Source organism: Gopherus evgoodei, chromosome 4, assembly GCF_007399415.2.
Source record: "Gopherus evgoodei ecotype Sinaloan lineage chromosome 4, rGopEvg1_v1.p, whole genome shotgun sequence".
NCBI lineage: Eukaryota > Metazoa > Chordata > Testudines > Testudinidae > Gopherus > Gopherus evgoodei.
Window position 1 is genome coordinate 55,364,249 of NC_044325.1, and position 26,735 is coordinate 55,390,983.

General features: G+C 46.1%; 1 protein-coding gene and 1 long non-coding RNA gene across 4 annotated transcripts in view; one reads left to right on the forward strand and one right to left on the reverse strand.

Annotated features, from left to right (window-relative positions):
• Positions 1–26,735, forward strand: part of NOVA1 (NOVA alternative splicing regulator 1) — a 244,949-nt gene that overhangs the window by 26,854 nt on the left and 191,360 nt on the right. The gene's annotated exons all lie outside the window — the stretch shown is intronic.
• On the reverse strand, positions 15,534–23,847 carry LOC115650029. Its single transcript, XR_003999984.1, has 3 exons — positions 23,773–23,847; positions 22,227–22,229; positions 15,534–15,545 (listed from the first exon to the last, which is right to left on the reverse strand). It is a non-coding gene; the product is annotated as an uncharacterized LOC115650029 (long non-coding RNA).

Below are 26,735 nucleotides of genomic sequence, written 5' to 3' on the forward strand. Positions count from 1 at the left end.
AGATTTTAGGTTGGTATAATTGGCCTTGTTATAGGTAGAGATTCTGCTGGTTCAGGAATTTTATGTAAATAAAATGAAAGGGTATTTATATTGTTCTTTATAATTTGGAGCATAGTGAAGCTCCCTCTCCCTCTTGGAGATTTTACATTTCAGCACAGGATATAACTGAACTGACCGGGTCCTTTGGTTTTCAAACACTTACAAAAGGGCACAATTTTAACTTGATATGCAAACAAATATGATTGAATATCTTAATATTACAGCCAGTTGTACAAATGCAGTATTACGGGTTTTTTATACAGAGCCTGTTGTCTGAAACTGTACTTGAACCCTTCATTCTTTTCACCTAAAACGCAGCAATTTTTTTTTTTTTTGGTATGGCTCTTCTATAGAATTTAAGTAGCTTTAGGTATGATTTTTGTGACCAGTTTCTCCAGAAATGGGCTAAAAGAATCAGAAGATGGCCTTTATATACCTCTTTTTGTGTCTTGTTTCAAATGAGATAAGAATCCTATATCTTGTAGCCATATAAAAATTAGTCTTATTCCCCACTCTAGTTATTTTTGCAGAAGGGAAGTTTCTACAAAGTTCACTGAATTTGAAGTTGGACAGCTATGGAAATGATCGCAAAAATTATTTCATATTTTAAAATAGAGAGTAAGCAGTTATGGTGCCCGCAATTAAAATTTTATAAAGACCCTCACACACAGGGTAGTTAATTAGCATATAATACATAGATGTATTTTTGTGATTGCATCTACTGGTGCCTCTGTTCCATTTCAGAAGTAGTTGTACTTCTGTGTTTTTCAATATGATATTATTTACACACACCTAATGTCTTTTTAGATACTACATTGAAAAGTGTAAAACACTTTTTTTGTTTTTAGAATTAAAATTAAAGAATTAATTTATTTTCCTTATCTTATGTGAGATGTGAGTGTTTGTGCTTTGAGGAGTGAGTCATCCGAACATGGAATAACAAGAAAATCTTCCTCAAAACAACAAAGCATTTATAACAAGGAATAAAAAGTTGTCATGCCCATGTGATAGATGTGTTCTTCACACTTTATGGTAATTTGTTATAGTATTTATTCAGCAATTAAGATAAGTAATTACTGTAGTGATAATTTCAGTTTGAGTGACATATACTCCCAATTTAATTAAAAACACCTTCCCACCACACTCAAAATAGAAAATATTTGTGAAACACAAACATAATTCAATTTTGTAACTCTATACACATGCACACACAAAACAGTTGTCAAGGTGTTGGAGGAATACAAAAACAGTCTTTAAATATGTAATTGAAAGAGGTGTTAAATTTTTCTTAAATATTAATATTTTCCCAAACATACTCCTCAGGGCAGTATCTTTTTTTACTCACCCTTGGCTTTGATTCACCCATTAGTTTCTTTCTTGGTGTCTCTGGCATACTCTGAACTGGAATTAACCCTATTGCACCAATGCTTCCAGTCTCCTCTTGCATGAAAGAGAGAGCCACTCGTGCCATGCTTTACAAAGACCTTTACTGATTTACATAATGGGCAATTTGTACCCTGAAGAATAAGATTTTGCTTGCATCTACTCATTATATTGCCTTTTTTGTTAGCCATATATGTTCTCAAATTGTGTAAGTAAATGCTAAATACTGTTGGTTTCAAAATTATGCAGATAAATATTGTGGTATTTAAAATGCAAGCTAGAGATTGTCTGGACTGTGGCTTCAAAATTCATAGGTTAATTACATATTAAAAAACATACATTCATAGGAAAAAATGGAATCTGTTGGCCAGTAACTTCACAGAGTATTTGGTGAAAATAAAGGTTGTGTGAAATGAACACTGGGTAAAGCAGGTTCTAAATTATTTCACCTGTTAAAACTAGATTTAAATCTAGTTTTAGGTGAATGGTTACTGTGTTAGTGTACATTTTTTGAAATCCTTTTTGTAGGTTTGTCCTTGATACATTGTCATTTTAAAGTAGTGAATGAGAGGAAGATACTATGCAAAAGGCAGTCATTTTATCTTGGATCAAAATGGTTTAAACAGATGCACTTAATTTAGGCCCCATAGAGATTAAAATGATGATCTGGATGTTAACATTCTTCAAATTTAGTGTTGGTTTTTGAATGGCTTTTTTGTTTTTGTGCAGGTCCTCCAAAAATGTTTTATGGGCACTCTGCAGCTGGAGTTAACTGACACATTCCAAAAATGTGCATGTTACCTCTATTATGACTGATGCTGGTGCAAAACCAAATGGAGCAATATTGTCATCTTCTGCACTGTATATGCAGGAAAACAGCATTTGCAAATGGAGAAGGATAAAATTGGTATGAAACCAATATACAATATTTGGATATTGTATACAGCAAACTACTTTCATGAACTTAGAGAACTTATTTTCTAGTGAGAAGCAGCACTTGATTTGTATTGTAGTTGTTAAGAGTAGTGGGTTCTTAGTTTTAGGAGTTGCCTTTTACATTTGTTCTGGTATTAAGTGGTGCTGTTACACACACTGACTTTGTTCTAATGCCCTGATTTTCAGCCTGTGATCTGCAGATGTCTAAGATTTGCAAGGGGATCCGCACCTCCATTTGAAATGTCTAGGTGTCTTCATATGAAAAAAGGTTGAAAATCACTGTTCTAATGCATTTGCAAGTAATACTGAGATGCTTAGTTATATCCGCTACTGTAAATAATATTGCACTTATTTACTTATGTAACATTATTTTTAACTTTTTTTAACCAGCTACTGTGGTCTGTTAACTTAAATTGTTTTGTTATCTCATCTTTTCGAAGTAGATCTGAACAGTTTTTGTACATGAAGCATAGGATTTTCTCATTCAGAACCTATTCTCATTCTTGAATGCCATCCAAGTATAAGAATTGAAAATACACAAATAATTAAAATGACAGTCAGGTATCCCAGTTGAAACTAACAAAAGCAGGCAAACTTAAAGATGTGGCTCAAATTGTTCTTGCTTACATTATTCAGTCTATTTGTAGGGGTCTTAAACAGTTGATAATCCTACTTACTTATCTTGTACATCCTACTTTTCTGTATTTATTTGATCTACTTAATATTCTAACTCTGATGCAGATGTACATTATATAAAACACATTTCAAAAATAGTTCCTAAAATTAAATATACCTACTTTTGCTATCCTCAGGTAAAAGCATGAGAAAAGAGGAGACTTGCAGCATACACTGTAGGTCACCAAATTCATTCTCTATCAGATCATTTGGAGAAGGAATCACTAGAATGGAGGACCCACCATTGATTCCCTGCTATTGGACCACAGATAATTAAATTTGAGAGATGAGTACCATAAGTTTTCAAGCTTACAACTGTGTGGCAGCTACTAGGGAAAGAGGATAGCTTTTGTGTGTTCTTCAGCTTTAGCCACATGTACATCTCAGTCTTAATTCACCCTAGAAGTTACAATAGTGTGGAGGTTAGTGGAAAAGTCTGGATTCATGGAAGAGGTTTGATCAGATAAAGCTGAGTGCAGAGAGGAACCTTGGATGAAAGACAGTTCTTAGTTGCACAGGAGGGATAGCTCAGTGGTTGAGCATTGGTTTGTTAAACCCAAGGTTGTGAGTTCAATCCTTGAGAGGGCCATTTAGGAGCCTGGGGCAAAAATCAGTACTCGGTCCTGCTAGTGAAGGCAGGGGGCTGGAAGTTTGTCTGACCACCGGGCAAATGTAAAAGCACTGTAGAAGAATGTTCTCAAATAATATGAAATGTGTAAAAACCTCATGGCCAACTACTCTTACAATCTAGCATTTTCATAGCATCTTGCGTGCCTGTGTGTGTGAGTGAATGAATGAAACTAAAAGATGCGACACATATGAACATGTCAAACCATACTATAAAATGAACTTAAAAGAAAAAGGAGAAGTTGAACATAAATTAATACTGAAGTGGAAAGAGACTGTTCCAACTTTAATCTAAATTCAGAGGTCATTTTAAATAATGGTGGAAGATATACCTCAGCATAAATGTAAGTTTTACTCTGGTGGGTTAAAAGACAGCATTAGCAGAAAAAAATAAACGTGTAATGAAAAATAGCAGTAGTTTCCTCCCTACTTTCATCCTTTTTTTCTCCTGCTCTCATTCTGTCCTTTTGAAACTATATTCCGCACCTTCTGTGTGTAACTGCCATATTAGATGAGATTCGGTGCTGGGCTTCTCAGTAATGAATGGTGCAAAACTCCTGTTTCTTCTTCGAGTGATTGCTCATATCCATTCCAGTTAGGTGTGTGCGCCGCGCGTGCACATTCGTTGGAAAACTTTTACCCTAGCAACTCAGTGGGCCGGCAGGTCGCCCCCTAGAGTGGCGCCATCATGGCGCTTGATATATACCCCTGCCGGCCCACCCGCTCCTCAGTTCCTTCTTACCACCCGTGTCGGTCGTTGGAACAGTGGAGCGCGGCTTAGCTGACCTCCACTTCCCTAACTACTCGTAGTTCTCGTATATAGTTATGCAGTTATAATCCTTTTATATATATATTTGTATAGTTACACGTTTTTTCTTTGCTAACATAGTTAGTTTAGTAATAGTTAGCGGGGTTCACGATGTAGCCCCTTCCATGAACCCAGTGCCGGAGCCCATGCACGGTTCACCGGGTTTTAAAATGGGCTCGGCCTGCCAGAAGCCGATGCCGAAGGGACATCCACACGACTCCTGTTTGAAGTGCCTCAGGGAATCACACTTGACAGCTAAGTGCCCCATTTGCAAGGCTTTTAAGCTGAGAACAAAAAGGAGCGGGACTTTCACTTACCCCTCCACCTTTGGCGCCGAGCGATGATCAAGCGGCTGGCAGAAGCGCCTCCTCTGCACCGGACCCCGCCGGTACTGCCAAGGCCTTCGGCACCGGCCGTCGCCGGCACCGAAGTCGACTCGGCACCGCTCCCTTCCTCCGAGGTCGAGAGAGCCTACGATTCCTGCTGGTGCCTGACGGCTCCCCAGCATGCGCCGTGGTTGAGCCCCCTGCTCCTGCTGCTTCCATGCCACCTGCATCGCAGCCAGACAGCTCGTCTAAGTCGGATTGTCCGGCACCGACACCTGCAGAGGCACCGATGACACCGGCACCGTCGATTCCAGTCCCCCAGGGCCATTGAATCCGGTGCCTGACAGCTCTCCGGCACGCGCCGTGGTAGAGCTTACTGCTCCTGCTGCTTCCGTGCCAACTGCACCGCAGCCAGACAGCTCGTCTAAGTCGGATTGCCCGGCACCGACACCTGCTGAGGCACCGACAACGTCGGTACCGTCGATTCCAGTCCCACAGGGGCCGTTGAATCCGGTGCCTGACGGCTCCCCGGCACGCGCCGTGGTTGAGCTTATTGCTCCTGCTGCTTCCGTGCCGACGGCACCGCAGCCAGACAGCTCATCTAACTCGGATCGCCCGGCACCGACACCTACCGAAGCTCTGACGACCTCGGTACCGTCGATCCTGGTCCCACGAGGGCCGTCGAATCCGGTGCCTGACAGCTCCCAAGTATGCACTGTGGTTGAACCTGCTGTTCCCTCCATGCTGGCGACATTACCAACGGCGAGGGATCTCATTGCCATGACAGAGTCGATGCTGCCTGACCCCGGCACCGCCGGTGCAGGTAATACAGTCTCTTCATGTGACCGTCCTCTGTCAGCACAGCAGAGCGGCACCGTTCATGATCACGGTCCCGCAGACACTCCAGGTCCTGTCGGCACACCCGACACCACTTGCAGTCCCGGTGCTGTTTTCCTCATCGGTACTGGTCGCACTCGCTGCACCGGTCGGTATCCCATTCGCTGACCCGCGATCGGCACCGTTCCGACTCCCGGCACCGCGACAGGTACCTTGACTCCTGTAGCCTCTCCCCGAGCCTCGAGATCTCGGTCGACCTCCCGGCACCGTTCTGGTTGCGGGTCTGGAGCTCGTTCTAGGTACCGGTACGCCTCCTGGTGCCGGTCCCCGGTGCCGAGTTGGGCAAGGTCCGATAGAGTCAGAGACTCTGCCTGTGCCTTCTTTTAGTACCTCCATGGCCATGCAGACACGCATCCATGTCATCCCACATGCGCAGATCATATGCTCAGGACCACGATTCTGATATGATGGCCAGCGGGCGCCAGCCCCGAAACCAAAAGAGGCTTGGCGAATGAACCTGCTTGGCCGCCAGGTGTACTCTGCAGAGGCCCTGCAGCTCTGGGTAGCAAAGCAACAAGCCTTGCTTAGCTGCTATAATTATAGCACCTGGGTGAAGGTAGTTTAGTTTATGGAGTTTCTCCCTCAAAACTCCCGCCAAGAGTTCGCTGCCGTCTTGGAGGACGGGGGAAAAAGGTACCCAGAGCGTCCTTCCAGGCTCGTTGGACGCAGCAGACTCTGCAGCCAGGACTCTGGCCTTTGGTGTCGCCATGAGGTGCATCTCATGGCTTCAGGTTTCAAACCTCCGGCCGGAGCTGCAGTATGCCATTCAGGATTTACCCTTTGTTGGTAAAGGCCTCTTCGCGGCAAAGACAGCCCCAGGCTGCAAAGCCTGATGGACAATAAGGTCCTAATGCGCTCTCTCAGCATGCATATGCCAGCGACCAAACGCAGGCCTTTCTGTCCCCAGCCGCCATACTCTGTGCCTAGCCAGAGACAGGACTTTGGCAAACGGCGAGGCCAAGGTGGTCGCAGACGAACGTCAGGACCCCTAAAGAGCCAAGGTCAAGGTCCCTCGCAATTACCACTGGGACCAAAGACGAACATTCCAAGGTGCGCCTGAGGGCGGTGTACCAGTCACCGGCCGGGATCCCAATCCCGCTTTCTCCTGGCATGGCCCCAGTTAATTTCAGATCGCTGGGTCCTGCGCACGGTGGAGCATAGGTACCACCTCTAATTTGTTCCAGCCCTGTCCCCCTTCAGGGACCCCTCTCACGAGCAATTCCTCGTACAAGAGGTGCAGACGCCGACTGACGAAAGGGGCAAGGGGGTTTACTCCCGTTATGCCCTAGTCCCCCATTCGAACGGAGGTCTCAGACCTTCCTAGTCCTGCATGGACTCAACCGGTTTAGGATAAGGTTGAAGTTTTGCACGGTATCCCTGGGAACCATTATTCCATCCTTGCCTCCTGGGGGCTACTATGCCGCCCTTGATATGAAGGACGCGTACTTTCGCAACGCCATCTTCCCTCCGCACAGGAGATACCTCCGCTTTCTAGCCAACTGTCAGTACTTCTGGTTTACGGCCATAGTCGCCGCCTACCTTCGCTGATGTCGGATATGCGTTTTTCCGTATCTGGACGATTCGCTTATCCGAGGAGACTCTGAGACACAAACCACTCAGCGCGTGGGCATCGTCACAGTCTTATTCACAGGTCAAGGCCTGATGATTACTATAGAGCAATCCACTCTGGTTCCCACGCAGAGGTTGGACTTCCTAGGGGCTATCCTGGTCTCCTACCTAGCCGGAGCCTGCTTATCACAACTGCGTTTTAGGCGATGGCAACAATCTTCTGAGGTCTGCAGGCTTTCCCAACGACCTCGGCTCGTACTTGTCTCAGTCTCCTGGGTCCATGGCTGCCCGCAAGTTTGTAACCAAACACGCCAAGCTCCGCCTCCGTCCTCTCCAAGTCCGGCTCACCTCGGCGTACCACCCGGACAGGGAGCCAATGGTCATGGTAGTCACCGTTCCCTCGAGCACCTTTGGCTCCCTAGAGTGGTGGCTAACTCCCTCCCTGGTGTGGGCAGGGATGCGGTTCCATCCGCCCCAGCCCTCACTGCCCCTGACGACGGACGCGTCATCTCTCTGCTCGAGTGCTCATGGTCACCTCCGAGCTTAAGGCCTTTGGTCTTCTCGGGAGCTGGCATGCCACATCAATGCCCCAAAAATGAGAGTAGTCCGCCTGGCGTGCCAGGGGTTCCAGCGGCAGCTGCGAGGCCGTGGTATCTCGGTGTTTACAGCCAGCACAACGGCCATGTGCTTCATAAATAACCAGGGAGGGACATGGTCCTCCCTCCTTTTGTCAGGAGGCCATCCATTTCCGGGACTTTTGCATGGCCCACTCAATGGAGCTGGTGACATCCTTTCTCCCAGGCGTTCGGAACGTCTTGGTGCTTTGACTCAGCAGGTCTTTCCTGTCTTACGAGTGATCACTCTGCCCCATGTGAGGCGTTCTGCTTTCCAGAAGTGGAGATGTTTCCTCACATAGACCTGTTCGCTCACCGCGGGAGCAGAAAATGCCAGATGTTCTGCTCCTTCCAAGGTCTCTCCTCGGGATCGATCTTGGACGCATTCCTCATGCCGTGGAAAGGCCAACTCCGTTATGCCTTCCCACTGTTCCCACTGGTTCTTTAGGTCCTGCTCAAACTCCGCAGGGGCAGAGCGCGCATCATCATGATCACTCCAGAGTGGTCCAGGCAGCACTGATATACCACGTTGCTCGGCCTGTCAATAACCGACCCAATTACCCTGCCACCCCACCCAGACCTCATCACTCAGGGCAACGACAGGCTTCGTCACCCGGACCAGCAGCCTCTTCGCCTCACGGTGTGGCTGCTGCGTAACTGAGCCGGGGTGACAGGAAGCCTTCCACCTGGTCAAGTACCGGGCCAGGTGGAAGCGTTTCTTCTACAGCTGCAATACGCTCGATCTTGCTCCTGCTGAGGTCTCGATCCCCTCTATTTGGCCTGCCTCTAGCCTTCAGCGGCAGGACCTGGCGGTATCATCGCTGAGGATACACTCAGCAGCCATCTCTACCTTCCAGCCAGGCTAAGGTGGACGTTCCGTGTTCTCACACTCTATGGGTTCGAGGTCCCTCAAGGGCTTGGAGCGCTTGCACCCTCGGGTGCGCCGCCCAGCCCCAACCTGGGACCTCAACCTAGTTTTAGCCAGACTTATGTCTCCCCCGTTCGAGCCGCTCACGACTGGCCCTCTGCTATACCTGTCTTGGACGACAACTTTCCTCGTAGCTGTTACAACGGCCAGACGGGTCTCCGAGCTCAGAGCTCTTACGGTGGTTCCGCCGTACACTAGGTTTCACAAAGACAAGGTGCAGTTATGACCGCACCCGGCTTTCCTCCCTAAGGGGTTTCGGCCTTTCATGTTACCCACAGCTCAACGCAATGGGCACAACCATTGCACTCCTTGGACATCTGTGGAGTGCTCGCATTTATATTGCGCTGACAGATCCATTTCGTAAGGTGCCCCAGCTCTGTCACGGTAGCGGGCCAAAGGGAGGGCTTGCTTGTTTTCCTCTCAGAGGATCTCATCTTGGGTGATGGCGTACATCCGCACTTGTTATGATTTGGCTCATATTTCCCCAAGCCACATCATCGTACACTCTACCAGGGCTCAGGCTTCATCTGCCGCCTTGCTGGCTCATGTTCCTACCCACGAGATCTGTCGCGCAGCTCCATTGGTCCTCGGTCCATACCTTTGCTTCGCAGTATGCCCTGGTTCAACAGTCAAGAGAGGCTGTAGCCTCTGGCTCAGCAGTTTTCATTCTGCCACATTTCACTCCGACCCCACCGCCTATGTAAGGCTTGGGATTCACCTAACTGGAATGGATATGAGCAATCACTCGAAGAAGAAAAGACGGTTACTCACGTTTGTAACTGTTGTTCTTCGAGATGTGTTGCTCATATCCATTCCACACCCGCCCTCCTTCCCCACTGTCGGAGTAGCCGGCAAGAAGGAACTGAGGAGCAGGTGGGCCGGCAGGGGTATATATCAAGCGCCATGATGGCGCCACTCTAGGGGGCGACCTGCCGGCCCACTGAGTTGCTAGGGTAAAAGTTTTCCAACGAATGTGCACGCGCGGCGCACACACCTAACTGGAATGGATATGAGCAACACATCTCGAAGAACAACAGTTACAAAGGTGAGTAACCGTCTTTTCTTGGCCCTAGCTAAGCTACTAAGAACAATTAAAGCACAGTGGAGTATGGAAAATATTAACTTTTAAGTAAAACAAAGCTGGAAAAAAAAAGTTCAAGATTTTAATATTTTACTTGCAAATACACCTATTGAGCAAGCTGTTAACATCTGTACAAAAATTAAAACCAATAAACACTTTAACAAAATCAATCTTAAATGTATTTCTTGAATGCCAGAAAGGTCAGCATCCTCTCTACAATTAGCTCTTCCGCTCCCAGAAAAAAAATATTGTGTGAATAAATAAAGCAAATATCATGACCTGCAGGGCCCTTTACAGAGAGTGCCTTACTTTCAGTCTCTGGTTGTTTGAATCCCATGAGTATTAGTAAAATTGTCTCAGCTTCTGTGGTGTATCTAGGGAGTGAAGTGCTCTTTCAGGTAGCTAGGGGCCAAGTTATCAAAGTTAAACTCTTTGAATTGCACCTAAAGGCAAACTGTAGGCTGTTGCAGCTTTTTAAGAACAATTGTTCATTGTGTGTTCCTTGCAGCCGACACTGATAAACAACTGATCAACTGTATTTAGCCTTAGCTGAAGATTGAGTTGCCTTCCGGGTAGCCTTATATTAACATAGTCCTGCTAGTAGACCATAAAGGTATGAATGACAGTGAAGGGATGTGGTCACAATCGGCTAGCCAAATGCAGATGGAAAAGATGCTTCTTTGTCTTACCTGGATTATCATTCAGATTGCTTAAATCCAAGCCTTGCTCTAAACCAGCTACTGGGAAATCAAAGATAACATCATCTTGGTTTGACCAAAGAGAGATAACATACTGATGTCATCACAGATGAAAATGTATAACTTTTATAGTAGAGTTTAATATGACAAAATGAGAGATGATAGACTCCTGATGTTCCCATGGGGGCAGGTGTACACTACCACTATGTCTGATGGGAAATACGGGAGAACAAGCAAATCATTGTGATTTTTATCTGTCATTTAGAATTTGTGTGGATCAATTACCTATTAGACAAGTGAAAGGGACTGAAGATGATTGACAGAGCTGAAAGAATGAGCATAGAAATCTGCCTTTTTCTTGTTGCCATTAGACATTTAAATCCAAGGACATATAAACACCATTTCTGATTCACACACTTATGTTTCACTCTGTTAGGTATAAAGGCAAATCATGCTCAACTTTGTCAATAACTTTATCCAAAAAAGGAGGTTCAGAAATACTCTAACTCGCAAAAATGTCGGCATTAGGAAATGATTTCTTGAACAGTAATGGAACAGCTGCTGTCTTCATGGAAACAATCCCTGCTTGCTTGACACTGAGACATTGATGTTCTCCAATAATAGAATACCCAGTACTTGCTTATTAGATTCCACTAGCTATTAGTTGCCTGAGGATAATTTTTATGTTAGTGGTCAAAGCTCACTTAATGTACACAGTGCCTTAGTGGATGGACAAGTTTGGCTGAAACTCAGCTAGATCTGATCAATGCATTTCAGCTTGAAACTTCAAGGTTAGTGTGGTGGCGATACAGAAATTTCTCTGGTTCAGCAAAACTACAACATTTTTACCATGTGTGATGGAGTAGGGACTGTCGGTGTGGGGGATGAGAGAGCTGGGGAGGAATTTAGGTGAGGGACAGGACTTAGGCCTGTAACCTGAGCCAGGTGCAGGGGAGGTGTGTCAGCACCTTTTGCCCCGGAAGACAGACAAAGGAAGGAGAAAGGAAGAGGTGGCTGGAGGGGAGTTAGTTTTAGTTTCGGTTTTGGGCTGGGTGGTTGGCATTCAGGGAATCCTAAGCTGGGATCCAAACACCCTGAACCCCCAAGAAGGACTTGATTGAGGGGTCCTGGTTGTGCCTACAAGCTCTGCTGTAACCTGCTTTCCTGTTGTCCAATAAACCTTCTGTTTTACTGGTTGGCTGAGAGTCATTGTGAGTCCCACCCAGGAAGAGGGGTCCAGGACCGGACTCCCCCACACTCCGTGACAACTGGTGTTAGTGGTGCAATCTACTGCACCTCGTGGACGGCGCTTCCTGCATGCAGTAAGTGACTGGGGAGCAGTAAAACGAAGGGGGATTGATGGGGACCAGGTGGGCTGAAGAGACAGAGAGCGACGGTTTCAGGAGGTGATTAACCCCTGGGAATGTGAGACCAGAGCAAAGGACTTTGCAGTAGCAGGGTCCCCCGGGTGGATTTCAGGAGCAGTCCCGGGGCGGAGGAGTCTGCAGCTCAATGCTGGCAGAGAGGGGGTGACCGGGAAAAAGGGCTGGTGCACGAGGGGTCTCCCTGGAACCGCTGAGAAGCGGAGAGCACAGGACGTTAAGTGGCCAGCAGGAAGATGTATGCTGAGCACCTTAAGAAAGACCTGGTGGAGCTGTGCAAGCAGAGGGGGCTGCACATTGGGAGGTCCACCAAAGAACAGCTAATTGCCCAGCTAGAGAAGAAGGATAGCTTGGGTGAACCGAGCTCGGTCCCTGAGGGAAGCCACCCAGCGGACGCAGCGTGGGCCCCGGGGCCTGACATGGCTGTGAGGAGCCAGACTGCTGCTGAGGACACCCTGAGACCCTGCCCACCTATACCTAGTGGAGGAGTTGGGGGAAGCCCAGTGAATACCGAGGGCACCCTGACCCCGGCGGCCAGCAGGGGATCGTCCCGGTGGAGCTCCCCTTCCCTGGAACGGATATGGATGGAATATGACGAGCTGAGACGGGAAGAGCTCGAGTTAAGGAGGCAAGAACTGAAGGAGCGGGAGAACCAGCGTAAACACGAGGAGAACCAGCGCCAGCGTGAGCTGAAGGAGAAGGAGAACCAGTGTAAGTATGAGCTGGAACTAGCCTGGCTGAGAAGCAGCGGGGCCCCGGCTGCGGTGAGTAAGGGGGGACCCAAGCCTACAAAGAGCTTTGATGAGCACTTCCTGGCCTGGTGTAAGGAGGAGGAGGACATAGATACCTTCCTGACGGCCTTTAAGAATGCCTGTGACCTGCGCAGGGTTGACCCTGCAGACAGGATCCTATTTCTCACCCCCTTACTGGACTCCACAGCTGTGGAGGTGTACAGCCGAATGAAAGGGGTAGAGGCAGGGGACTACGAGCTGTTCAAACAGGCCCTGCTCAGCGAGTTTGGGCTGACTCCTGAGATGTACCGGAAAAGATTCCTGAGTCAGCGTAAAACCCATGAGGTCAGAAATGGACAGCTGGGGCCCAAACTAAAGAGGACCTGCTTGACCTATTCATCCTGGAGCACCTGTATGAGCAGTGCCCATCTGACCTGAGGCTGTGGTTGATGGACCAGAAGCCGGAGAACCCGCAGGCCAGTTGGTCTACCAATTTGTGGACAGTCGGGCAGGGGATAACAGGAAAGAGTCTCGAAGGAGCAGGCCTGCCTCAATGCAGAGAGAGAGTCACCATGGCACCTCCCAGCGGGGGCCTATGGAGAACCCCTACCAAAGGGGAACATCCAGCATCAGGTCCATCCGACCCACTCGAGGGGACCCACGAGACATGAACTGCTATCACTGTGGCCAGCGAGGCCAGTGCCCCAAGCTCAGGGACAGACCGAGCAGACCCAACCCGCAGAGGGTTGACCTGGGTAAAGACCCAGTCGGATGAGGGGCAACATTCCCAGGAAAGGGGGGCTGGCAGTGTACCACCTGTGAAGTTGGAAGGAGGTCCCCAGGTCAGCTCCTCTGAGGGGCTGGATGCTACAAGCGCCGGGTTTTTGGTTTACACAGTGGGCGCAGGGCTGCCCCTCCGGAGAGAGTGCCTTTTTTCCCTGGAGGTAGATGGGAGGAAGGTCACTGGGTACTGGGACACGGGCGCAGAGGTGATGCTGGCCTGGCCCGAGGTGGTGGCCTCAGATCAGATGGTGCCTGACACCTACCTGACCGTGATGGGTGTGGGGGGACCCCATTCAAGGTGCCTGTGGCGAGGGTACACTTGAAGTGGGGGGCCAAGGAGGGCCCCAAGGACGTGGGAGTACACCCACATTTGCCCACAGAGGTTAATGGGAGAAGACCTCGAGGACTGGCCAAGTAACACCCGGGGTGCCCTGGTCGTGACTCGTAGTCGGAGTTGGTGAGGGGCACTGCGCCCTGACAACGGGGAAGGTACTCTGCCCGAGGTGCAGGACTCTTAACCTGGTGGGGAGGGAGCGCCCAGGGACACGGCTCAGAGAGGCTGCAGCCTCAGACCCAGTCAACGAGAGAGAGCAGGTCCCCTTCTCTGTCCCAGCTGCTGAGTTCCAGACCGAGTTGCAGGAAAGATCCCTCCTTGCGGAAGCCCAAGGACCAGGCTAACCTCAGTGCGGTACAGGCTATGAGGAGAGGTTGCAAGGAGAGATTCCTGTGGGGAATGGGGTTCCTGTACCGAGAATGGGCTCCCCCAGGGGAGGTAGAGGCATGGGGGATCAGGAGGCAGTTGGTGGTTCCCCAAAAGTTTCGCCATAAGCTACTGAACCTGGCCCATGACATCCCTCTCGCAGGGCACCAGGGAATCCGGCGCACGAGGCAGAGGCTTCTACAGAACTTTTACTGGCCTGGGGTCTTTACCCATGTTCGACAGTACTGCCAATCCTGTGACCCCTGCCAGAGGGTGGGGAAGGCCCAGGACAAGGGGGAAGCGGCTTTGAGGCCTTTACCCATCATAGAAGAACCTTCCCAGAAGGTGGCCGTAGACGTAGTGGGACCTCTCAGCAAGATGACTCGGTCGGGGAAAAAATACTTTCTGGTGGTGGTAGATTTCGCCACTCGCTATCCTGAGGCGGTGGCCCTGTCCTCTATCGAAGCAGACAATGTGGCAGATACGCTGCTGACCATTTTGAACCAGGTGGGATTCCCCAAGGAAGTCTTAATGGACCAGGGGTCCAATTTCATGTCGGCCCTACTCCGGTCCTTATGGCAAAAATGTGGGGTCCGGCACAACTGGGCCTTGGCGTATCACCCCCAGTCCAACGGGCTGGTGGAAAGGTTCTACGGGATGCTAAAGATGATGCTAAAAACATTTATGAACCAGCACCCGCAGGACTGGAACAAGTACTTACCTCACCTGCTGTTTGCGTACAGGGAGGTACCCCAGGAATCTGCTGGGTTTTCGCCTTTCGAACTGTTGTATGGAAGGTGGATAAGGGGGCCCCTAGACCTGTTGAGAGACGAATGGGGGGGAGGAAGGCCACTCCCAATGGAGAGTTGGTGGTGGAGTATGTCCTGACCTTCCAGGAAAGACTTGCCGAGCTCATGGGCCTGGCCAGGGAGAATCTGGCCCGAGCCCAGAGGAAGCAGGTCTGGTATGACCGCACGGCGCAAGCCCGTGCCTTCGCCACCGGGGATCAGGTGATGGTTCTCATCCCTGTGAGGAAAAACAAACTCCAGGTTGCCTGGGAAGGGTCTTCCAAGGTTATCAAGCAACTAAATGAGGTAAACTATGTGGTTGAGCTGTCTAACCGGGCTCATCACCGCCGGGTGTACCATGTGAATATGATGAAGCCATACTATGACAGGGGGAATGTGGTGTTGGCTGTGTGTGGACACTGGGAGGAGCAGGGAGATGACCCTTAAGTGGATTTATTCCCTGGGACAAAAGCTGGTTCCCCCCTGGAGGCAATTCCCCTCTCTGATCAGCTGACCCAGGCCCAGCACACTGAGATCTGAGGGGTGCTACATCTATACTGACAGCTGTTTTCCAACCAGCCTGGGCGCACTAATTTGACTGTCCACCAGGTGGAGACCGGGTCACATCCCCCTATAAGATGTTCCCCTTTTCGGATCACCGAGAAAACTGCCCAGGACCTAGAAAGAGAAGTCAGGGACATGCTGGCTTTGGGTGTGATCCAGCCCTTGGGCCTCGCCAGTGGTGCTGGTCCCCAAGAAGGACGGGTCGATCCGGTTCTGTGTGGACTATCGAAAGCTCAATGCCATCACCGTACCTGATGCCTACCCCATGCCCAGGCCTGATGAGCTCCTAGACAAGCTGGGAGGCGCTCGGTACCTCACCACCATGGATCTTACAAAGGGCTACTGACAAGTATCGCTGGACGCAGATGCCAGGCTGAAATCGGTCTTTATCACCCCTCTGGGGCTCTACGAGTTTCTGTCCCTGCCCTTCCGCCTCAAGGGAGCGCCGGCCACCTTTCAGCGCCTGGTGGATCAGCTACTGAGAGGGATGGAGAGCTTTGCCGTGGTGTATATTGATGACATCTGCGTCTTTAGCCGGACCTGGAAGGAGCATGTGTCCCAGGTTAAACAAGTGCTGCACCGACTCTGGGAGGCTGGGTTAACTGCAAAGGCTGAGAAGTGCAAGGTGGGGATGGCTGAAGTATCTTACCTGGGCCATCTGGTGGGGAGCGGCTGCCTAAAGCCGGAGCCAACCAAGGTGGAGGTGATCAGAGACTGGCCTTCTCCCCAAACCAAAAAGCAGGTCTAAGCCTTTATTGGGATGGCGGGGTACTATTGAAGGTTCGTGCCCCACTTTAGCGCTATAGCCGCCCCCATCACTGAGCTGTGCAAGAAGGGGAAGCCAGATAAGGTGGTCTGGACCGAGCAGTGCCAGCAGGCTCTCCGGGTGCTGAAGGAGGCTCTGGTTAGTGGCCCAGTTCTGGCAAACCCAGACTTTGACAAGCCCTTTATGGTGTTCACCAATGCCTCAGACACGGGACTGGGGGCAGTGTTAATGCAGGAGGATGAAAAGAGGTAGAGACATCCCATCGTGTACCTGAGCAAGAAGTTGCTATCCCGGGAGCAGAACTACGCGGCCATCGAGAAGGAATGCCTGGCCATGGTGTGGGCCCTTAAGAAACCGGAGCCATATCTGTTTGGGCAACGCTTCACTGTGTACACCGACCACTCTCCCCTGACCTGGCTGCACCAGATGAAAGGAGCCAACGCCAATCTCCTGAGGTGGAGCCTGCTCCTTCAGGACTATGACAGGGACGTGGTCCATGTGAAAGGAAGTGCCAGCCTGATAGCGGATGCGTTGTCCTGGAGAGGGGGGCCTGAACTTCCCCAGGTCACTGAGCAGAGTGACCCTGCTCAGTTCAGTCTCGAAGAGGGGAGAGATGTGATGGAGTAGGGACTGTCAGTGTGGGGGATGAGAGAGCCAGGGAGGACTTTAGGTGAGGGACAGGACTTAGGCATGTAACCTGAGCCAGGTAGGGGGGGAGATGTGTCAGCTCCTTTTGCCCGGGAAGCCAGACAAAGGAAGGAGAAAGGAAGGGGCCAGCTGGAGGGGAGTTAGTTTTAGTTTCAGGTTTGGGCTGGGTGGTTGGAATTCAGGGAATCCTAAGCTGGGATCCAAACACCCTGAACCCCCAGAAGGACTTGATTGAGGGGTCCTGGTTGTGCCTACAAGCTCTGCTGTAACCTGCATTCCTGTTGTCCAATAAACCTTCTGTGTTATTGGTTGGCTGAGAGTCACTGTGAGTCCCACCCAGGAAGAGGGGTGCAGGACCGGACTCCCCCACACTCCGTGACACCATGCTTTAAAATAGTACTTCAAAAATTCTGTGTTGCAGTATTTCCAATCCGGAGCATGATCAATGGCACTCTGATCTGGGTGCACCATACATCTCTGTTGCAGGCCATCTGCCTGATGAAATTCATCTTAGGGTATTTAGGAACTAGCTGATGCAATCTCAGATTCATTAGCAATTTTCTTTGAGAACTCATGGAGGATAGGTGAGGTCCTAGTGGACTGGAGAAGGGCAAGCATAGTACTTGTTTTAAAAAAGGGGAACAAAGAGGACCCTGGGGAATGATAGGCTGATGATGGTCTAACTTCAATTTTCTAATAATTTGTTCCAGTATCTTTCCAGGTATCAGTGTGTAAGCATCTAGAGGATAATAGCATAAGAAATAGCCAATATGCATTTTTCTAGAACAACTCCTGCCAAACCAACATAATTTCCTGCTTTGTGAGTGCTATCAGTCAAGTGGATAGAAGCTACAGTTGTAAAATATCTTGATTTTTAGTAAGGCTGTTGACTTAGTTCCATATGACACAAACTAGAGAAATGTAGTCTGGATGAAATTACTCTAAAATAAGTTCACAACTGGTTCACAACTGTTTAAAAGACCATATTCAAAGAGTAGTTAGTGATTTGCTGTCAAAATGGGAGGGTAAATCTAGTGGGGTCCAGCCAGGGGTCTGTCCAGGGTCCGGTACTATTCAATATTTTCATTAATGACTTGGGTAATGGAGTGGGGAATATATTTATAAAATTTGAGGAAGACGCCAAGCTTGAGGGGTTGTAAGATCTTTAGAGGATAGAATTAGAATCCAGAGTGCTGATGAAATTCAATAAAGACAAATGCAAAGTACCACATTTAAGAAAGAAAAATCAAATGCACAACTACAAAATGGGGAAAACCGGCAAAGGGATAATACTGCTGAAAAGGATTTGAGAGTCTTAGCGAATATCAAATATGAGTTAAGAATGCGATGCACTTGCAAAAAAAAAGGCATATATAATTCTGGGGTGTATTAATAGGAATGACATATGTAAAACACATAAGGTAATTGTCCCTCTCTTCTTGGTGAGGCATCAACTGATGTACTGTGCACGGTTCCGAGTGCCCCATTTTATGAATGATGTGAATAAATTGGAGAGAGTCCAGAGAAAAGCAATAAAAATTATAAAAAGATTTAGAAAACCAGACTGATGAGGAAAGGTTAAAAAAACTGGGTATGTTAGCCTTCTTTCCTCGAGACCAAAGGGTGGACCTGATAAGCCTTCAGAAGTGGTAAGGACTGTTATAAAGAAGATGGTGGTCAGTTCTCCCATGTCCACTGAAAATAAAACAAGAAGTGATGGGTTTAATCTGCAGCAACGAGGTTTAGGTTAGATATTAGAAAAAAATTCTAACTAAAGGGATATTTAAGTACTGGAATAGGCTTTTAAGGGAGGTTGTGGAATCCTCGTCATTGGAGGTTTTTAAGAACAGTGTAGACCAGTGGTTCTTAACCTTTACTGCCGCTTTCACCCCTTTTGGTTCTCAAAAAATGTTTTCGCACCCCTTATCAAAACTCGTTGAAGTAAGTCCTATTTTAATTTTTTAGTAAAATTAACAGTACATGAAAAATTACACACTTTATACAAAAAAAAAAAAGTTTACCAGCTCAGTGACTCTTCTGCTGTTGCTGTTCATTGATGTTCAAGAAACGTGGAATGTCTCGCACCCTCAGAAAGGGCATCTCGCACCCCCAACGTGTGCATGCACCCCAGGCTAAGAACCACTGGCGTAGACCAACATTTGTGAGGATAGTTTAGGTATACTTGGTCCTGCTTCAGTGTAGGGGACTGGACTAGATGATATGTTGAGATCCTTTCAAGACCTATGCTGCTATGACTCTGTAATCTCTATAACATGTATAGATGGGGCCACCTGTTTTGTTGATGTACAATCAATCTCCAGTGTTTTATCAATAAAACAAGTGGTCCTGTGCTTGGACAGAGACAAATGTGTTAACTCTGACCTCCAAAAAAAACCCTCTTCATAATGTATAAATTATTGAAAAATTGAACATAGGCATATAAACCTATAGTAACAAAGAACATATAGCATTATAGTTCTATATTTTAAAATCAAATGGTTTCATAATTCTAAAAATAGTATCTTTGAGATTACATGAAATAGTAATCCTACATATGTGCACAGTTGGTCTTTATGAAAAAAATTAACCAGCATTAGCACTCTGCTTTTGTTGAAAGGGGTTGTCAAACAGTTGACAACAAAAGCCAATAGTTGTCTCAAAAATCATATTGTTATATTGTAGTATGTAATCTCACATGTTGACTGACATAAAACATCTGCATTTATAAGAGATTCAGTTCCAGTGCCCTGGTCAAATTCTAATTTGGGTAATTAAATGTTCCCTGAAATTTCAGTTATATGTGGTTTTATTCTTTTCGGGACTTAGAATGTTGTGTAGTGATGTTATGCAATATTTATGTCCCATCCCCGAAGAAAATGCCTTTCTGTGGTTGATGGAGAGACTTTGTTCCTAATAACCAAAATCTGTTAACTTTCAGAGCATGCTTCAAAGCTCATTTTTTAAAGATTTCATAGGTGGAGGAGTAAAGAGGCTCTGAGGGCTGCTTTGTGCATGTCAGAAGAGGCTGATGTTTATTTTTGACTTCCTGTTTTCTGATTTGGGGAGGGCTAAAGCTTCGGGGTTTGTTCAGGTCATTAATTTTTTTAATATGTGTGCTTAGACTCCTGGATAAATAAAATGTATATATTGAAATAATTTGAGATGAATGATATCACGCGCATATGTTATGTATTGGTGCATGAGTTCAGTGTCTGGAAGTCCTGAATTTCAGTACTTTAATTTTATCTAGTCATAATGTGCTGCTTTTGGTTACTAAAAGTGGCACAGTACATTATTTACTGTTGCATTACAGGATGGCTCTCTGATTTCTGGGAATTAATATTGCAGCATTTATTTTTTTCTTCCAAGGCACACAGTCTTTGGGATGCAAGTGCATTTTTACCATGTGCATGGTCTCAGATCAGAATATCTCAGATAATTACTTCATATTTGCAAGTTTATATATAAATTACTGTGTTTTGCTATCACTTAAACTTGTTCTTTGTTACATCAGTTGCTTTATTAGATTTTTCTCTTCCTAATCAATTTCCTTTCCAAATAAATTTAATTGCTTTGATTTTGACAATTTATTTTACTGTCCATTTAATCCTTGTCCAAACCTGATCTTGTAGGGTATTATAAAGAGCGATTAAGACTAGTGTAAATAATTATTTGTTAAAATCCAGAGAAACTGTATCTTCTTCATCAGGGATTGATGATTCACCCTGCTTCACTCTTTACCATTTTCTTTCCACACATTCCTTCTTACAGTACAACTCACAAACTTGCAGGGTATGTGAGAGTACCACAAATATTATATTAATAATTTAAAGGTTTTCAATAGTGTATTTTTGTTCTAAATCATAGTTGTTCTATACTGAAGTTACTGTGGTTTGGGTGACAGAGTCAGTGATATTATCTGACCCATGACAAGCTGGTCAGTAATTTTTGATGCCTAAAGCATAGATAGTTAGGAAATGATACAAAACTACCATAGATAACAGGACCTTGGCCTGGCTAACCTGATTGTGTTTGGTAGATCAGGGATCTAAAATAGGTGAGACTGGTAACACCACTACTTCTTTGAGTAGTATCCCTATGGGTACTTCACTTTAGGTGCACATGTGCCCCTCTTCCTTTAGATGAGAGATTTTTGGTACTAGTGTCTGTTTGGCTCACCCATGTGTCATGCATTGTTCCAAAGACATAAGGCTGCATGGGCGAACCCCCTTCAGTTCCTTCTCCTTCATGTTCAGCCTTTGGCCTGAGAGAGAACATAGACTGTGCCTGTTCCTGTCAATTTAGTAAGTGTAGTTAGGATAATTAGTGTTAGTTTCACTTGTTTGTTAACCATTGTCCCATCCTTTTTGTTTTTGTTTCCCCCCCATTAAGGGGGTTATTCTGGACTCTCTTGGGAAGTATGCCAGGACCCCTGGTTTTTAAGATGCCTTTTCTGCCAGGTCAGTAACGGTCATTCTCAGTGCCTCCACTATTTGGGAGACACTCCAATACCCCGTAAATGCAAAATCTGCACTTCCTTCAAAAGGCAGATCTTTGGGAAAAACAGGGAGATCAAATTTAAATTACTGATGTCTGAGGGCTTGCTCCATCTGGCTACACAAGTCCCCATCTACCTCAGGATCTCGGTCACTGAGAGCCTTGATGGGTACAAGCTTGCTGTACAGTGCACCTCTGGGCCGTGGACACCGAAAGCCTCAGGCAAGACAGTATCTGCCTTGGTGTAGATGGTACAGAGAACTTCACATTCTAAGTCTCTGGGTACCGATAAGAAATGTAGAAGTATTAGATGTCCTAAGAAATCTTGGTCACCAATGTGCAAGAAGACTCTGCAGACCTCAGATCCCAAGGGAAGTTCCATAGAGACTCTGACTCCAGTACCGTGAGGGTGTCTGTGTCCTCTAAGAGCCCTACTATAAAATGGTACTCAATACCAAGGATCTCTTCAACTTTGTATAGCTGTACCCACCCAGGCTGATAGACGTTCTTCTTCAAAAGTCTGCACCACTAGATTCTGCTATACTGGTAACAAACCCCATAACTATACTGTTATTGTGCACTACTTCATTGATACTGACGGAGTCTGACCCTGGACATTCTTATACTAAATATTCAGTCTCCCTAGCAGTGGTAGCGCAGCTGACTTCCACATGATTTCGTCTCTCCTCTGCTTATATACCATTGGTAGCGCAAGAGTTTAGATTCTCGAAGGGCCACCTGTTTCCAGTGAGCTGGAATCCCTATTACTTACTGGTGCTGGACAACTATCTGAAGTGATATTCGCTGTATCACTGACTCAGCATCCTTCATTTAGACCAGGGGTTCTCAAACTAGGGATCATGACCCTTGGGGGTTGCAAAGTTATTACATGGGGCTCACAAGCTATCAGCCTCCACCCAAAACCGTGCTTCGCCTCCAGCATTTCTAATAGTGATAAATTAAAAAAAAACCACCTTTTTTATATTTAAAAGGTGGGGTTGCACTCAGAGGCTTGCTATGTGAAAGGGGTCATCAGTATAAAAGTTTGAGAGCCACTGATTTAGACCACCTTACTCTCAGACTACCTCAGCAACACTGCAGTTCCTAATAGTGAAGCACCAAGTGCTTATGTCAAAATATGAGTATTCAAACTAAAATAAATTTAACACTTTAGTGATTTATATACTAGAGGAACATCTTGAGCAATTCAAGGCCATCATACAGGAGAATCAGCTTTTAGCAAAAACATTGTTGCAGGCCTCTCTAGATACAGTTGATACCACAGCCTGGTCCATTTCCATAATCACTTTCACGTGATGAGAATCTTAGCTAGCGCTGTATGGCTTTCCTTGGAGGTAAAGAAAACTGAAGACGTGCTTTTTGACAGTCACAGATTTTTTGCAGAGCCAATGGCTCCCCTTACACCTGGAAGGACTCAAGGGCCACATTCAGATTACTTGGGATTTATATTTGTGTGAATAAGAGAAGGCTTAGCAGATCTCAGACAGCACAGAGATCTCACCCAGCATGTTAGTTTGCTTTCCATAGAGTACCCAAATCACCAGCCAAGTGGCCTAGATATGTTTGTTTTAAAAAAAAAAAAAGGCCAGCTATTTTCAGCCTTTCTGTATTATCCAACTGCCAGTTTCAGTGGTTGGCTTGAGAGTCTGAACCACCTGCAGCTCACTACTGCTGCACCATCCCAGCCTCCTTTCTCCCTTTGGGTACTGCTTGTCCCAGTTTTGTCCTGCATGGGAAGGCGTAACAGCTGACATATGGGTTTTGGAGGTTGTAACATCTGGTTATCCCCTTCATCCATTTTACTTCTCTCCCTCCCTTTCCCTTTTTCAGGGACCTTTCTCATGATCAGTTGCTGAGACAGATTGATTCTCTTCTACACTTACGAGCTCTAGAACCTGTTCTGGTTCATTAAAGGAAGAAAGGGTTTTATTCCAAGTGCTTGCTTGTTCCCAGAAAGAACAGAAGTGGAGAGCAATATTAGATCTTAGATGTCTGAGCAACTATGTAAAACAGCAGAAATTCAGGAAGATGACTGAGATACTGCATCGCATATTCTTCATAGTGATATTATTATGATAGGATTATGGCATAATTATAATGCATTTTGTACAAGATGAGTTGTGGGGTGTCATTGAAAAAGGTATGATTTGCTGAATATGATTATCCTATTTGTATGCATGTATAATTTTTGTATTTTAAGTTATAAATACTATGTGTCTGTACTTCAAATGTAGTTACACCTGTGTAATGATCATTAGACAAAATGGTTTCAGTCTAGATAGCTGGTTGGGAAGAGCCTATTCAGGTCAACAAGCCATTAGAGAAAACGATAGGCCTGAGGAGAAGCTTCTCTCCCACCTGGTGAACCTTCCTGAGAACACTTCAGGCAGCTTGTAAGTAAAGACTGCTATGACTCTACAAAGACGTGTGACCAGGCCACATGATTCTGGACTCTATCTTGGGATGTCAGTATTTTTCCATAAACTGGTCTGGGAACCAAGTTTTGAAACAAAGGGTTCCCACCATATGCAAAAGCTATATAAAGCAGGGAGTGACATCATCTGTGGTTCTTCTTTAACATGTTTTTTGTGTATAATGTATTATGTAAAACTGGTGCATACATGGGGAGTAAGCATGAATAGTGGGTCTTTCGGTTTCTTTCAATAGTTTTTAGCAGTGTGTACAAGTTATCTAAACATATGTTTGTTTTTGTTTGTTACTGTTAGGTGTATGAGATATTCTTAACTTGAAATGGTATTTGTTGAATGGTGTTATGTCTGAATCATATCTAAGCTTCATATTAATGCATTAATATTTTAGAGGTATTGAGGTGATGGACATTTGGAGAGAAGTATCTTTGGTAACATTTTTTAAAAAGTGATCTTTTGTATAAGCAGAATTCTCTGTACACACTTTCCAAATTCCACAGCAAAAGAGGCTGATGCCTGTACAGACAACAATTTCATTCCCCCATAACCTTGATTCATTCCCTGAGCACTGACCATCCTGTATAATGAAAGAGGCAGGGGACCTGTAGAAAAAAATAACATTAAAATAATGAATACTGTGTTTCATCATACATATGTGAAAAAGAGAAGAATTAATGTTGCATGGACAATTTAATTTGGTCATTTCCTATATTTTGAGTGCTTGCCTTTGCAACTGAAATATTCTTTTAATACAGTTTTATGTATCTAATTTCCTATTATTTTTAAAGAAAAAAATCTCTTATTTTCAACTTAACCTTTTTTTTCATCATCCCAGAAAATGTTTCTTTCAGCTGTTGTAATCCCGACCTTTGTCATCTGGGGATTGGGTTACTACAGCATGCTGCGCATGGGGCTACTCCATAAAATCATTAAGAAACTTCAGCTGATACAAAATTTGGCTGCTCTCTTGTCAAGGCATATCTTTTACTGAAAGCACATTATATCTGTGCTCCATGATCTTTAGTGGCTTTCAGTTTGTTTCCAAGTAAAATCTAAGGTCTTAATTTTAAACAAAAAGCCTTAAGTATTTTGGGTCCTAGCTACCTCTAAGATTGCCTCTCTTCTTGTGTGAGTTCACTATGGGCATTCAAGTTGACAGCTGTATAGTTTAATTTTGTGAGGTTTCATAGGCAACCTTGATTCTGGCATTTCCTAAATTTTCTTCATTTGACTTTGCAAGAAAAACAAATTAACCCATTTTGCCAATGGGTTTTACAGCTATTTACTGACAGAAGAGGAATGTTAGGACTAAGAATCTTGGGTTCAGTTTCAGGTTCTGGAAGAGAGTATTGTTTAGTGGTTACAACTCCTTCCCCTGTCCCCTAGCAGCATGCTTGTCTCCTTCTTTTCTCATCCCCTGCTTCTCTCCTCACTTTGTCTGCCCCTCTTCTCCATGCTCTTATGCCCTCAGCCTGCACCCTTTCCCACCATCCCTCTGCATTTGAGCAAGTTACATTGCTATTCCATTTTCTCCATGCTGTCTGGGCTCCGGCTATGGAAGCATTGAGAGCACTAGAGAGAGTGAGTTCCTTCTCTCAGTTGTGGTGGCTGGCAGAGAAAAGATGCCGCTGAAGAGAGACTACGAGAAAAAAACATCCCCACCCCCCTTTCCCTTCCTTCTTCACCTGCTCTGCCGGCACCAGCTGGACTTCAGAGCCACCAGGAGCTCTGCCAACCAGATTGTGGCTTTTGTGCTGTTCTGTCACAGTCTCCTTGGATGTCCTGATGTGAGCGAACTGAAAGCTTGGAAGCCGTGTTAACTTCCAAGTGACAGGTGCCGACTGTAGTGGTGCACGCTTGGTTTTCAGCCAATGGTTCCCTTATTTCTAAGTCCAATAGAGCCTAGAAGCCTCACATGAAGTCAGGGCCGCACTGTGCTAGAAGCTGTACATATAGAGTACAAAGAGTTTACAGAGGGTGGACGAAAGGAAGTATCTTCATGATTTGGGGTATGTTGACACTGGAAAAAGGAGGTGTAATTTCCAGCTTGTGTAGATATACTCGTGCTAGCGCTGATCAAGCTAGTGTGCTAAAAATAGAAATGGAGCCACAGTGGTGCAAGGGGCTAGCCATCTTGAGTGTGATCCCACCTGAGACCCTTGATAAGCACTCAGGTGACTAGCCCCTCCTGGTGCTTATGCTGTTACACTTCTATTTTTAGCACTCTAGTTTGATCTGAGCTAGCACCAGTATGTCTCCTCCAGCTAGGCATGACGCCTCCAACTCCAATGTAGACGTACCTACAGATGGAGAACAGAGGCACAGTCAGACTAAGTGACTTGTTCAAAGTCACCCAGGGAGTCACTGGCAGAGCTGGGAATTGAATGCATGTGTCCTGTTTCCATACAGTTGGATTGCCGCTTCATCTGGAGATGTCAGGACAGTAATAGGCTGATTAGGCCTCAACTGGAGTATTTTGTCCAGTTCTGAGCACCACATTTTAGGAAAGATGTGGACAGGTTGGAGGAAGTCCGGAGAAGAGCAACAAAAATGCTTTAAGATCTAGAAAACATGACTTATGAGGGAAGATTCAAAAAAATTGGGTTTGTTTAGTCTGGAAAAGAGAAGACTTGAGAGGACATAACATTTTTCAAGTACATAAAAGGTTGTTACAAGGAGGAGAGAGAAAAATTGTTCTTAACCTCTGAGGATAGGACAAGAAGCCATGGTCTTACATTGCAGCAAGTGAGGTTTAGGTTGGATATTAGGAAAAACTTCCTAACTGTCAGGGTGGTTAAGTACTGGAATAAATCACCATTACTGGAGATTTTTAATAAAGGTTAGA